Source organism: Neofelis nebulosa, chromosome 4 (assembly GCF_028018385.1).
Source record: "Neofelis nebulosa isolate mNeoNeb1 chromosome 4, mNeoNeb1.pri, whole genome shotgun sequence".
NCBI classification, from domain to species: Eukaryota; Metazoa; Chordata; class Mammalia; order Carnivora; family Felidae; genus Neofelis; species Neofelis nebulosa.
In genome coordinates, this window is record NC_080785.1 from 127,923,250 (window position 1) to 127,935,312 (window position 12,063).

A 12,063-nucleotide genomic window follows, 5' to 3' on the forward strand; every position below is an offset into this window, starting at 1 on the left:
CTCAGTCCTCCCAAACCCTGCTGCTGCTTTACCAAATTTATATAATCTAAATCCTTTGTGTCATTTCAACAATCTTCACAGCATCTTCACCAGGAATAGATTCCTTCTTAAGGAACTACTTTCCTTGCTCATCCATAGGAAGAAACTTCTTATCAGTTCTTATAAGTTTGATCATGAGATCACAGCAATTTAGGCCCATCTTCAGGCTCCTCTTCTAATTCTACATCTCCTGCTATTTTCACCACATCTGCAGTTACTTCCTCCATGGGAGACTTCAACCCCTCCGAGTTTTCCATGATGGTTGGAATCAACTTCTTCCAAACCGCTGATTATGTTGGTATTTTGGCCTTTTCCCAAGAATCACAAATGTTCTTAATGGCATCTAGATGGCGATTCCTTTCCAGAAAGTTTTCAACCGAATTTGCTTAGATCGGTCAAAGTAATCACTGCCTATGACTTGAAAGTCAAAATGACTCCTTGATTCATGGGCTGCAGAATTAATGTTATTAAACATGAAAATAAAATTAATCTCATTTTACACGTCCATCAGAGCTCTTGGGTGACCAGATGCATTGTCAATGAGCAGTCATATTTTGAATGGATTTTCTTTTTTCTGAGTAGTTCTTAACAGTGGGCTTAAAAATGTAAACTATTTTGTGAACAAATACGCAGTCATCCAAGTTTGTTGTTCCATTTCTAGAACACAGGCAGAATAGATTGAGCATAAGTTTTAAGGGCCTTGGGATTTTCAGAATAGTAAATGAGCACTGGTTTCATCTTCAAGTTCCCTTCTGCATTAGCTCCTAAGAAGAGAGTCAGACTGTCCTTTGAGGTTTTGAGGTTAGGCACTGACTTCTCTCTAGTTATCAAAGCCTTAGGTGGCATCTTCTTCCCATATATGGCTGTTGTGTCTACACTGAAAATGTGTTGTTTAGCACAGCCACCTTCATTAATTATCTTAACTAGACCATCTGGTAACTTGCTGTAGCTTCTATATCAGTACTTGCTGCTTCCCCTTGTACTTGTATGCTATGGGAAAGGCTCCTTTTCTTCAACCTCATGAATCAACCTCGGCTAGCTTCCAACATTTCTTCTACAGCTTCCTCATCTCTGTCAACCTTCATAGAATTGAAGACAGGGCTCTGCTCTGGGCTAGGCTTTGGTTTAAGGAAATGTGGCTAGTTTCATCTTCTATCCAGACCACTAACACTTTCTCCATAGCAGCAATAAAGCTGTATCCCTTTCTTATCATTCGTGATCACTGGACTAGCACTTTTAATTTCCCTGAAGAACTTTTCCTTTGCATTCACAACTTGGCTCTTGCATGCAAGGGACCTAGCTTTCTGCCTGTCTCAGCCTCTGATGTGTTTTCCTCACTAAGCTTAATCATTTCTAGCTTTTGATTTGAAGTGAGAAACATGTGGGGCACCTGGCTGGCTCAGTCAGTATTTTATACAATTCTTGGTCTAGGTAAAGGTTGTGAGTTCTAGCCCCATGTTGGATGTAGAGATTACTTAAAAAAATAAATAAATAAAATCTGTAAAAAATAAATAAATCAAAATGTTACTCTTCCTTTCACTTGAACAGTTAGAAGTCACTGTAGAGTTATTCACTGGCCTAATTTCAATATTGTTATTGAAGATACACAACGATGTTCAAGGAGTAGAGGGGTCTGAGGAGAAGAAGACAGGAGAATGGCTGGTCAGTAGAACACTCAGAACACACACATTTATCAGTTAAATTTGCTCTCTTATATGGGCACAACTTGTGGTGTCCCAAAACAATTACAATAGTAATATCAAAGATAACTGATCACGTATCATCATAAAAAATATAATAATAATGAAAAAGTTTGAAATGTTACAAGAATGACCAAAATCTAACACAGAGACATGAACCGAGCAAATGCTGTTAGAAAAATAGCACCAATAGACTTGCTTAACACAGGATGGCCGCAAATCTTCAACTTGTAAAAAATACCTCTGAAGTACAATAAACTGAAGTGCAATAAAACAAGGTATGACTGTATGTGCACACACACACACACACACACACACACATGCGCTCATGGACTATGCCTTTCCCATACTAATGTGACTTAACAACTGACACACTGAATATTAACTTAGAAAACACTGAATACTGAGAATCTTCAAATGAAGAAGTGTTGTTAACCTTTTGCTGGTGTTCTTATTTCTGATGGAAATAAAATGTACAACTACTTCTTTAGTTTCCAGGTGGTGAATGATGGCAATTATTTCTCTAGCATCCTCATATTACAGATGAAAGAACAAGAAAATAAGAACAAAAATATAAAGAAAGTGGAGAAATAAGTTAGAAGAGATCTGTATGACATCATTTATATGTGGAACCTTATAAAAATAAACAAAAGAAAACAACAAAACACTGACCTCATGGGTACTGAGAACCAACTAGTGATTGCCAGATGGGGGGCGGGGAGGGGTGAAATGGGTAAAGGGGGCCAAAAAGTACAAACTTCCATTTACAAAATTCAACAGTCCTGAAGCTACAATATACACCATGGTGACCATAACTAATTATATTGTATTCTGTATTTGAAAGTTGTTAAGAAATACAAAACAAAACAAAACAAAAATAACAAGGTTAACCATTAAGTGTCTCTTACCATCATGCATTTAAGGCTATCTGTTACAACTTATCAGCTCCAGTGAAAATATATCTCTAAAGTTTATTATATAGTTTACTTGAACTGTTACTAAAAAATGGAAAATTCCAAAATAGGAAGACAGTTCAGGTGGTCTCCATTTGTAATGGACAGTGTATAGAATATAAAGTTAGAGAAATCTGGAGACTCAAATTACAGCTGGCCTGAGTCACTGTAGATAAATTACCTCATCACTTTCAGTCTCTAAGAAGCAAGACAGTACATCTGAGGAAAGCATAGGTTTTCTGGATTCACATCTGGCTCTACTATTTATTAGGTGAATGGCCTTGGACATGTAATTTAGTCTTTCTAGAGTGAGTTTCTGAATAAAATGTGAGTAGCACTAATTCATTAGTGTGAAGCTAGCAGCTGTACAATGAACTTCAACATTTCAACATCTTAATGCTCTGGAAGTTTACTTTTCTCTTAAGTAACCATTCGGGCAGCTGCTCCTGGCGGGCAGGCAGCTTTCCTACATGCAGTTCATGCACCCAGGCTCCTTCTATCTTGTGGCTCACTAACACCCACGGTGTTGGCAGCCAGTCAGTGGGAGGAAAAAGAAATCCAGAAAAAGGTACACTCATTTTTTTTTTTAAGATTTTTTTTTTAATCTTTATTTCTGAGAGAGACAGAGACAGAGCAAGAGCGGGGGAGGGGCAGAGAGGGAGGGAGACAGAATCGCAGGCAGGCTCCAGGCTCTGAACTGTCAGCACAGAGCCTGATGTGGGGCTCAAACTCACGGACTGCAAGACCATGACTTGAGACAAAGGCGGACACTTAACCAACAGAGCCACCCAGGCGCCCCAAGGTACACCCAATTCTTAAAAGCCTTGGCCGAGAGGAGTACCTGATATTTCCACTAAGACTCTGTTAATGACACACTGCCACATGGTCACACCCAGCAACAGGGAAACCTGGGAAAGATAGGCCTCTCCTGGGCACTCACTTGCAGCCATAGTTTTCTATTATGGAGTTGGGTACATAAATTTCGGCAGACAGAGAGTCATTTTCCAATACGGACCTTTTAGGGCTGATGAAAGCTTCATAGATCACGTATGTAAGGCAGCAGCCCCATTTATGCCACACCGCGAGCAACCAATAAATGACATCCACTAATTACTAACCCTGCCAAGTTTGTCTGAGACTTTCCTGGCTGTAGCACTGAAGATCTGTGTTCCAGGAAGCCCTGGAGTTCTAGGCAACCTGGCATGGTTTGTCTAGGAATAGCTAAGTTTTAAAACTAAAAGTCCCTCCACCAAAAAAGAGGGGAGGGTGCACCTGGGTGGCTCAGTCGGTTGAGGGTCTGACTTTTTGTTTTAATTTTTTAAAATGTTTATTTATTTTTGAGAGAGACAGAAAACAGAGTTTGAGTGCAGGAGGGACAGAGAGAGGGAGACATAGAATCCAAAGCAGGCTCCAGGTTCTGAGCTGTCAGCACAGAGCCCAACGCGGGACTCAAACTCACCATGAGATCATGACCTGAGCAGAAGTCGGATGCTTAACGGACTGACACACCCAGGCACCCCAAGTGTCCAACTCTTGATTTCAGTTCAGGTCATAATTCTAGGGTCATGGGATCAAGCCCCACCTCTAGCTCTGCACTGAGCACAGAAGCTGCTTAAGATTCTCTCTCTTCGTTTGCCCCTCTCCCCAACTCACATGTTCTCTCTCTCTCTCTCTCTCTCAAAAACAAACAAACAAAACCCTCAAAGTTGTACATTCTGAGAACCCCTCAATTACAAGCAAAACAGAACAGCTGGTTATCCTACTACTAATGCTAAAATAATTATCATTACAGCAGTGAGTAAATGTTTTTTATTTAGGTGTTATCGGTATGTATGTATGTACACAAAAGTAAAAGCAGTTTTGTGGATAAGAATAAAATGTAATACAGAAAAATACTGTGCAAAAATTCCTATTTTGAAAACGGTTTCTTGCAGATATCCTAAGGATACATTTGAGATGTTTGCAAAAGTGATAGCTGCCTTCATATGCATAAACACAGGCATGTGCAAGTGTCAGATATACTGTGAGTGGTTCCAGAAGGCTGAACTGAGACCTATGGGTAGAAAATCTGAGACATAAATGACAGCTTAATATAAGGAATTTTTAAAAAACAAAACTGTTCAATCAGAAAGCAGACCAATGTAGCAGTACCCAAGGCATATTTGAAAAGCAAAACATACAGTGTAACCACACCCCAAAAAGCTTATATTATCATTTGACATACTTTAAATGCAACATCATCTTGGCTTCTTTGAATGGAGGAGTCAGACTTCTAAAACTGATCTTGGTTCTCAGGCAAAGTAGATATCAAAGACATTTTAACAATACAGAATAGGAATAATGTGCACAATGATGACAAGAAGAGATTTTCTGTATGATCCCCAAACTTGATGCACCTAGAACTTTGTCTTTCTGTGACAGAACTGGCATACTGGTTAACAAATACAATTCTTTTTGTTTAAGTTACCAGTGGTGCGAACTGTTACTTTTGCTTTTGGCAAATCCAAAGAGGAAGAGATAACCCCACGATCTGGAAAAAGGAAAAGGAGTCAAATACTAAAAATCAATCTATTAGTAATCCTGCATAATTGGCATATAAGGCCCCATGCTTTTGAAATGAAGCTCCCTTTTAGGGGCCTAGATGGAATACACTGGTCTTGTGAAATGGTAAATTCCTATCATTTATTCAGCAAATATATATGGTATGATGGGACAGTCAGTGTGTTTTTAAACTAGGCTTGCTCAAGCAGAAATCATGGAGGAATATCGTAAGATAGTTCAGGAAGTTCTTTCATGGGACAAGACACTCTCCAAATCTAAGGCCTTATGATTCTCAATATACACATGGGTTTTTCTCCTTACTACTGCTATTGTATTATAATAAACAATATTTCATCAAAACATTAAATGCCGTCCCATGATTTCTGAGAAGATAGTACTCAATACACTTCAGCTAAGTCGATGAATGCTGGTTGGATGAATGAGTTCGACTTACAAAATATTAATTTCTCTTAAGGACACCAGGGTTTTCACTTTCTAAGTATCACTTTATCTGCTCTACTTCCCCATATGACTAAAGACAGTACAATATTGTCCCTTCAGTCTTCAATCAAGATCTTGGCAAAAACTGGAAGAGACACTAAACTAAATATTTTAGGAGGACAAAAATGATGACTTTTTGCCAATAAGATAAATGTCATTTTGCTGGGGAAACAGGCTAGACTCATTCTAGCACCTGCCATGGCACCTCAAGTCCCGGAGCCTCAGAATTTTTAATGATAAAATGAGGTACATACTATGCTCAAATTCTTCTTTTTTGAAAATAAAGATTTTATTTTTAAGTAACCTCTACACCCAACAAGGGGCTCAAATTCACAAACCCCAAAATCAAGAGTCCATGCTCTACAGATAGAGCCAGTCAGGCGCCCCCTCCATACCAAGTTCTTTATATGTCTTTACAGTACAGCCCTTTATTTGTAAGTATCAGACTCTGAGTTTCAGGCAAGCTCAGTAATGTGTTATTCATCTATTTATATTCATATTGTCAAAAGTAAAAAGGTTATTAGTGGTTTTTAGAATGAAAAGTCTGGAGAATCACTAGGATCAGGCACAGCTGTATCCAGGAACTCAAGCAATGTCCCAAGATTCAAGATCTTTCTCTTGGTTCAATTTTTGCCTTTATTTCTTAGCTGTATTTCTCCACATGTTGACCCTTGAGAGCTCTAGGCTTATCTTATCTTTGAGTCAGCAATTCTACTGAACAGACCACTTCTCTTTAACTAGTACCACCCAAACTACTGAAATGAGTTTCATCACCTTGGTTTGGGTCACAGGCACATACCTTAACCAGTTCCTGTGGCTCATGAAGTTGACTATGCTGATTGGCCAGACATGGTTTATTTCTGCACCCTAGGGATTAAAAGTGGGGGCAGGATAGATCAAACCCCATCTAAATTGGTCAGAACCACTTGGACTAAGAGTGACACAGGACCATTTCCCTAAAAATGAGTAGAAAAGAAGTAATGTATCCAAAACAGGTATTCACTGCATTCTCTCTCTCTCTCTCTCTCATACTCAGTGTATGTGCTATTAGAATCTAACTTGCATGTTTGAAAGTAATTATATTTTAAAGGCAGTTTTCAAAATTAACATCAGATAATCCCTTTGGGTTATTATAGATCCACAAAAGTTTGGTTTTTAAACTACTATTATTATTAGCAGCATAATGATCAGGATACTTGTCAGAAAATACTTAGTTTACACAAATGTAATCTAAGATAAGTAGGTGAATTTAAAAAATGAAAGCAATGATAGAGAACATCCTGTGTAATTATGTTTCTCTTGTGAATTTCACATTCTATTGAATTTTCCCTCTTGAAGATCTTTATGCTTCAAATATTACATTAACACAGGTTTCATGCAATTCATTTTTAGCCCAGAGTCTACGCATTTCCTCCTTTCAAATAAGAAGTCTTTAAAAAACTAGTTTTCTGCTAAATTACAGATGCTACTAAATTATAACTTTAAAACTAAACAGGTTTTATAAACTGTATATATGAATACATAATTTCAATCTTTTGAAAATTATGATAGAAATATGATTATTGAAGAAATGCAATAAAGATAAAGAGTACAAAATAGTGAAACATTCCAAAAAAATTAAAATATGGCCTGAAGTGTTTTATAAGTTTCTATCTGGGGTCTCCCTACTTATTACATTTCTCTTAATTAGAAAAAATCTGAATAGAAAAAGAATACGGCTAAAACTTAACAATATTTAAAAATAGTTTATTTCAAATAATAATTACTTTTAAGAGATACATACATTAGTTTGAACTATGTGAACATGCCATCAGGCAGAAACCCACCAAATATCAGACATTTCCTATAAAATTACAGTTTGGTAAAACAATTGCCATATATATTCATATCATTGGCAGTGATATGGAGACCTTCAGAAGACAATTCTATACTTTAAATTCACACTTTGTTATAAAGATACTTTGCTACATCCTAAACGTCACTGAGAAAGTGTATTTTCTGGTACTTTTCTCAGGTGCTTATTGTAAATCAGGAGTACTAATAGAATACTCAATAATTCTGTTTTTCTTAAAAGTATTCAAGCAGGGCAAGGATGAGGAGCTGACATCAGATTATGCCTACCTTGCCTATTTTACTTCACTTTCATTTCACTCCTAAATTAATGGAAATGAGACAAATCCCCATTTTTAATTGCAAGTGTCCATTCATAATTCAATAAATATATCCTTCCACTTATTTGTCTTATGCCATTGTCTTTGTGCCTTATGACAAAATCCAGATATCTCTGAGAACATGGTACTTTTAATACTTTTAAGTACATTTTTGCAATATTGACATCAGAATATGCCTGTATATCCTAGAGAATAAGAATGGCCTTATTTTTATCTTGGTACACAGTATCTGAAAAATGAGCATGTTAAATTGAATTACATTCCTTAAAACAAACTCTAAGATTAAGGAAACACAAAATAGTATTTTAAAACACATTAAGTTCAGTCACAAATGGAAAATTTTGGATGCCTATGTTTCTGCTAGCAGTACATTATTTACAGGAATTCAGCTGTATTTACCCACAATAAAGGAAAACCTCATAAAATATCACTTACTAAAATTAATTTGTAGCAAATCACCTTTTGGATATATTGAGTAAGGATTTACATTTTCTCGGTGTGAAACCTATATGAAAAAAAGGGATTACCTTTGTTTTTGTGCTGTATTTTTTTTTGTTATTTCTGACAAAGTTATGAGTGCATATAATTGTAACGTCCAATGCTGCAGAAGGGCTTATAATGAAAACAGTCTCTTGCCATAGTTGTACCCCCTACAACCTTCTCCACTAAAATCAAATCCAAAACTCTCCTTTTGGTTGCCTACAAAAGTCTAATAATAGCATGATGACACAGCTATAGAAGATATACAAGCTATATCAACATATAAGACTATACACAGTCTTCTGTTAAGATAGTTGAAACTTAGCTCAAATATTCCAACACCATCTCTACTCACAATATATTAACACATCACTCTAGTTCCTGCTGGAAACTTAAACAACATATTTAAAACTCCATTTTCTAGGGCACCTGGGTGGCTCAGTCGGCTAAATGTCTGACTTCAGCTCAGGTCATGATCTCACAGTTTGGGAGCTGGAGCCCCGCATCAGGACCTGTGCTGACAGTACGGAGCCTGCTTTGGATCTTCTATTTCCCCCTCTCTCTCTTCCCCTCCCCAGCTTACACTCTCTCTCCCAAAAATAAATATTTAAGAAAATTTAAAAAACCCACAATTTTCCATTTCATTTGCCTAGATAGAGCATCCTTTGGCTCCACCATTTTGTAACATGAGGACATAAGCACTCATCCTAACCTCATCCCTGTCCTCTGCTCACCAACTCTCCCTATTAGCTTTTATCTGTATCTTTAGTTTTACTGAGATTCAGATTTCATATTTTCTGTAAATGTAGTCACATGTTCTGTGTTTAGTCATAACTATTGATTCTAGAAGAAAAAAATCCATCAAACCATTAAAACTGTTTACTTACATTACTATGATTAGGAAAATAATACATACAATATAGCCAATTAGTATAGTAGGAATACATTTCCTTCTCCCTTTTTACAACGTTCTATTTAATGTATTTTTAAATTTGAGTACAGTTGGTACAACGTCACATTAGTTTCAGGTGTACAACATAGTGACTCAACATCTCTATACATTATGCTAGGCTCACTACCAGTGTAGCTACCATCGGTCACCATAGAGCACTATTATAATATGACTGAATATATTCCTTACGCTGCACCTTTTATCCCTGTTAACTTAACCATTCAGTAACTAAAGCCTAAATCTCCCACTCCTTTTCACCCATTTTCCTCATCTTCTATTTTATAGATCTGATTCTGCTTTTCATTTGTTAATTCATTTTATTTTTTCTTTAGATTCCACATATAGGTGATTATTTTTTTAGATTCCACATATAAGTGAAATCATATGGTATTTCTGTCTCCGTCTGACTTAGTCACTTAGCTAAATACCTTCTAGGTCCATCTATGTTCTCAGGAATGGCAAGATCTCATCCTTTTTCATGAATGTGTAATATAATGTCCTAATTTTTGATTCACTTAATAAATTTCAAATTTATTCAACACTTTTATAATTCAAAATTACTGGTTATCTCACAGTTTTCTAAATTCTCTATCATACTATCCATCTCTTGGATTCTCATGGGATGCTTTTTTTTTTTATTTAGTTTTTTTTTTAAGTTTATTTATTAGGCAGAGAGAGACAGCAGGGGAGGGGCAGATAGAGGGAGAGAGAGAGAATCCTAACCAGGCTCTGCAATGCCAGCACAGAGCCCAACTGTGAGATTGTGACCTAAGCCAAAGTCAAGACTCGGACACTTAATCGAATGAGTCACCCAGGCGAGCCTGCTTTATTCTTGACTGTTTCTACGCAGTGATAGAGATTTCATCATGAAAATTTGTCTTCCTGCTCTTCTCTGCTTTCTGGACTACAAAGTTTCCTGGCTCTTGAGTTAATCGTCTATTTTGCTGAAGCACATCTACAACAAGTTCCAAAGAAAGAATTTGTGAGTAAGGTACCTTCTGAATCACTGCACATTTTGAATTTTTTTTTGGTCCTCATATTTGAATGACAGTTTCTCTAGGTATCAAATTCAAGATTGAAAATACCTTCCCAACATTTTTAAAGGATGGGTCTGTTGACTTCTAGCACATAGTGCTAGTAGTATGAATCTCATGCTATTTTCCACTTTTTTTTTTTTTTTTGACTGTGTTTTCTCTTTTCTCTCTGAAAGCTTTTAAGCTCTCACTGCCTGTCCCTTTCCTTTTTGGTTTCTGAAAGTGTGCAAGGACTTGTCAAATAAAGGTCATTCAATGTGACTACATACATGGTGGTCCATTTTAATATCTGTTCTTCAATGTTTCTATTATTCTTTCTTATTTCATCAGCCCCTACTTATTCTGTTATCCCTCTAGAAAGCCAAGGAATCAGACGTTGTATTTTATTTTCTGGTTCCACCTTCTACTTTTTGTTTTTATTTTTATTTGTTCTTGTGTTCTAATTTTCAGGGATTTATCCAATTTTATACTCCAATCCACATTAATATCTTTGGAACCGTATTTTTAAATTCCAAGGCTATTTTTTTGTTCACTAATTACTTCTATTTCATTCTATTTAGCCGTTTTGCTCGTTTACTTCTTTAATGAAATATATTACCTAATCTTTCTGGTAATAAAAACTAGGAGTGGATTTGGTTTTTTGTTCTTATTTTTGGTTCATTTTATATTTATTATAGGCCTTTAATTTTCTCTGTTTAATCCTTGATTAGGTTTTGTTTGATTTCTCCGATTTTTTGTTACTGTATTTGTCATTACTTGTTTGTTTTTGTTGTCATATATAAGAAGGAAGCAAAAAAGTAAAATAAATAAACAAACAAACTGAAAATAATTAGTATTTAGTTACTAACCATGGAGGCAAAAGAGAACCCATAATGGGAAGTTGTATTACCTAATACTTGAGAGGCTCTAGAAATCAGATCTAGAGTTCAGATAGAAGTTCTAGCACTGAGCAGCTATGTGATTGTAGACAATTTGTTTTTCCTCCCTCAGTCTCAGTTTCCTGATCTCTAAAATATGGCTAATTATTACACTGACTTATCAGCTTACTGTGAGCATTAACTTATATAAGATATATAAATGAAGCAATAAGTAACTGCTGGGGCACCTGGGTGGCTCAGTTGGTTGAACATGTGACTCTTGATTTTGGCCATGATCTCATGGTTTGTGAGTCTGAGGCCTGTGTTGGGCTCTGCACTGACAGTGTGGAGTCTGCTTGAGATTCTCTCTCTCTCGCTTTCTCTGTACCCCTTCTCCACATGCATTCTCTCTCTGTCTCTCTCTGTCTCTCTGTCTCTCTCTCTCTCTGTCTCTCTCTGTCACACACACAAAATATATAAACGTTTTAAAAAGAGGTATATAACTGATATGGAACAATGTCTGGTACTGTGGAAGAAAACATTTGGAATAAAATCCAAACCTGTCCATAGTCTCCTACCGAAGTAAAACAATTAATTACTACTGCAAAAAGTGACATTGATTTTCTGAGGTAAGATTTTTCTAGGGGTGCCTGGGTGTCCCAGTCAGTTAAGTATCTGACTCTTGATTTTGACTCAGGTTATGATCTCGTAGTAGTGGGATCAAGCCCTGTGTTGGGCTCTGTGCTAAATGGGAAGCCTGCTTGGGATTTTGTCCTTCTCTCCTTATGCCCCCTCCCCTGATTACACACATTCTCTCCCTCATTCTCAAAAAAAC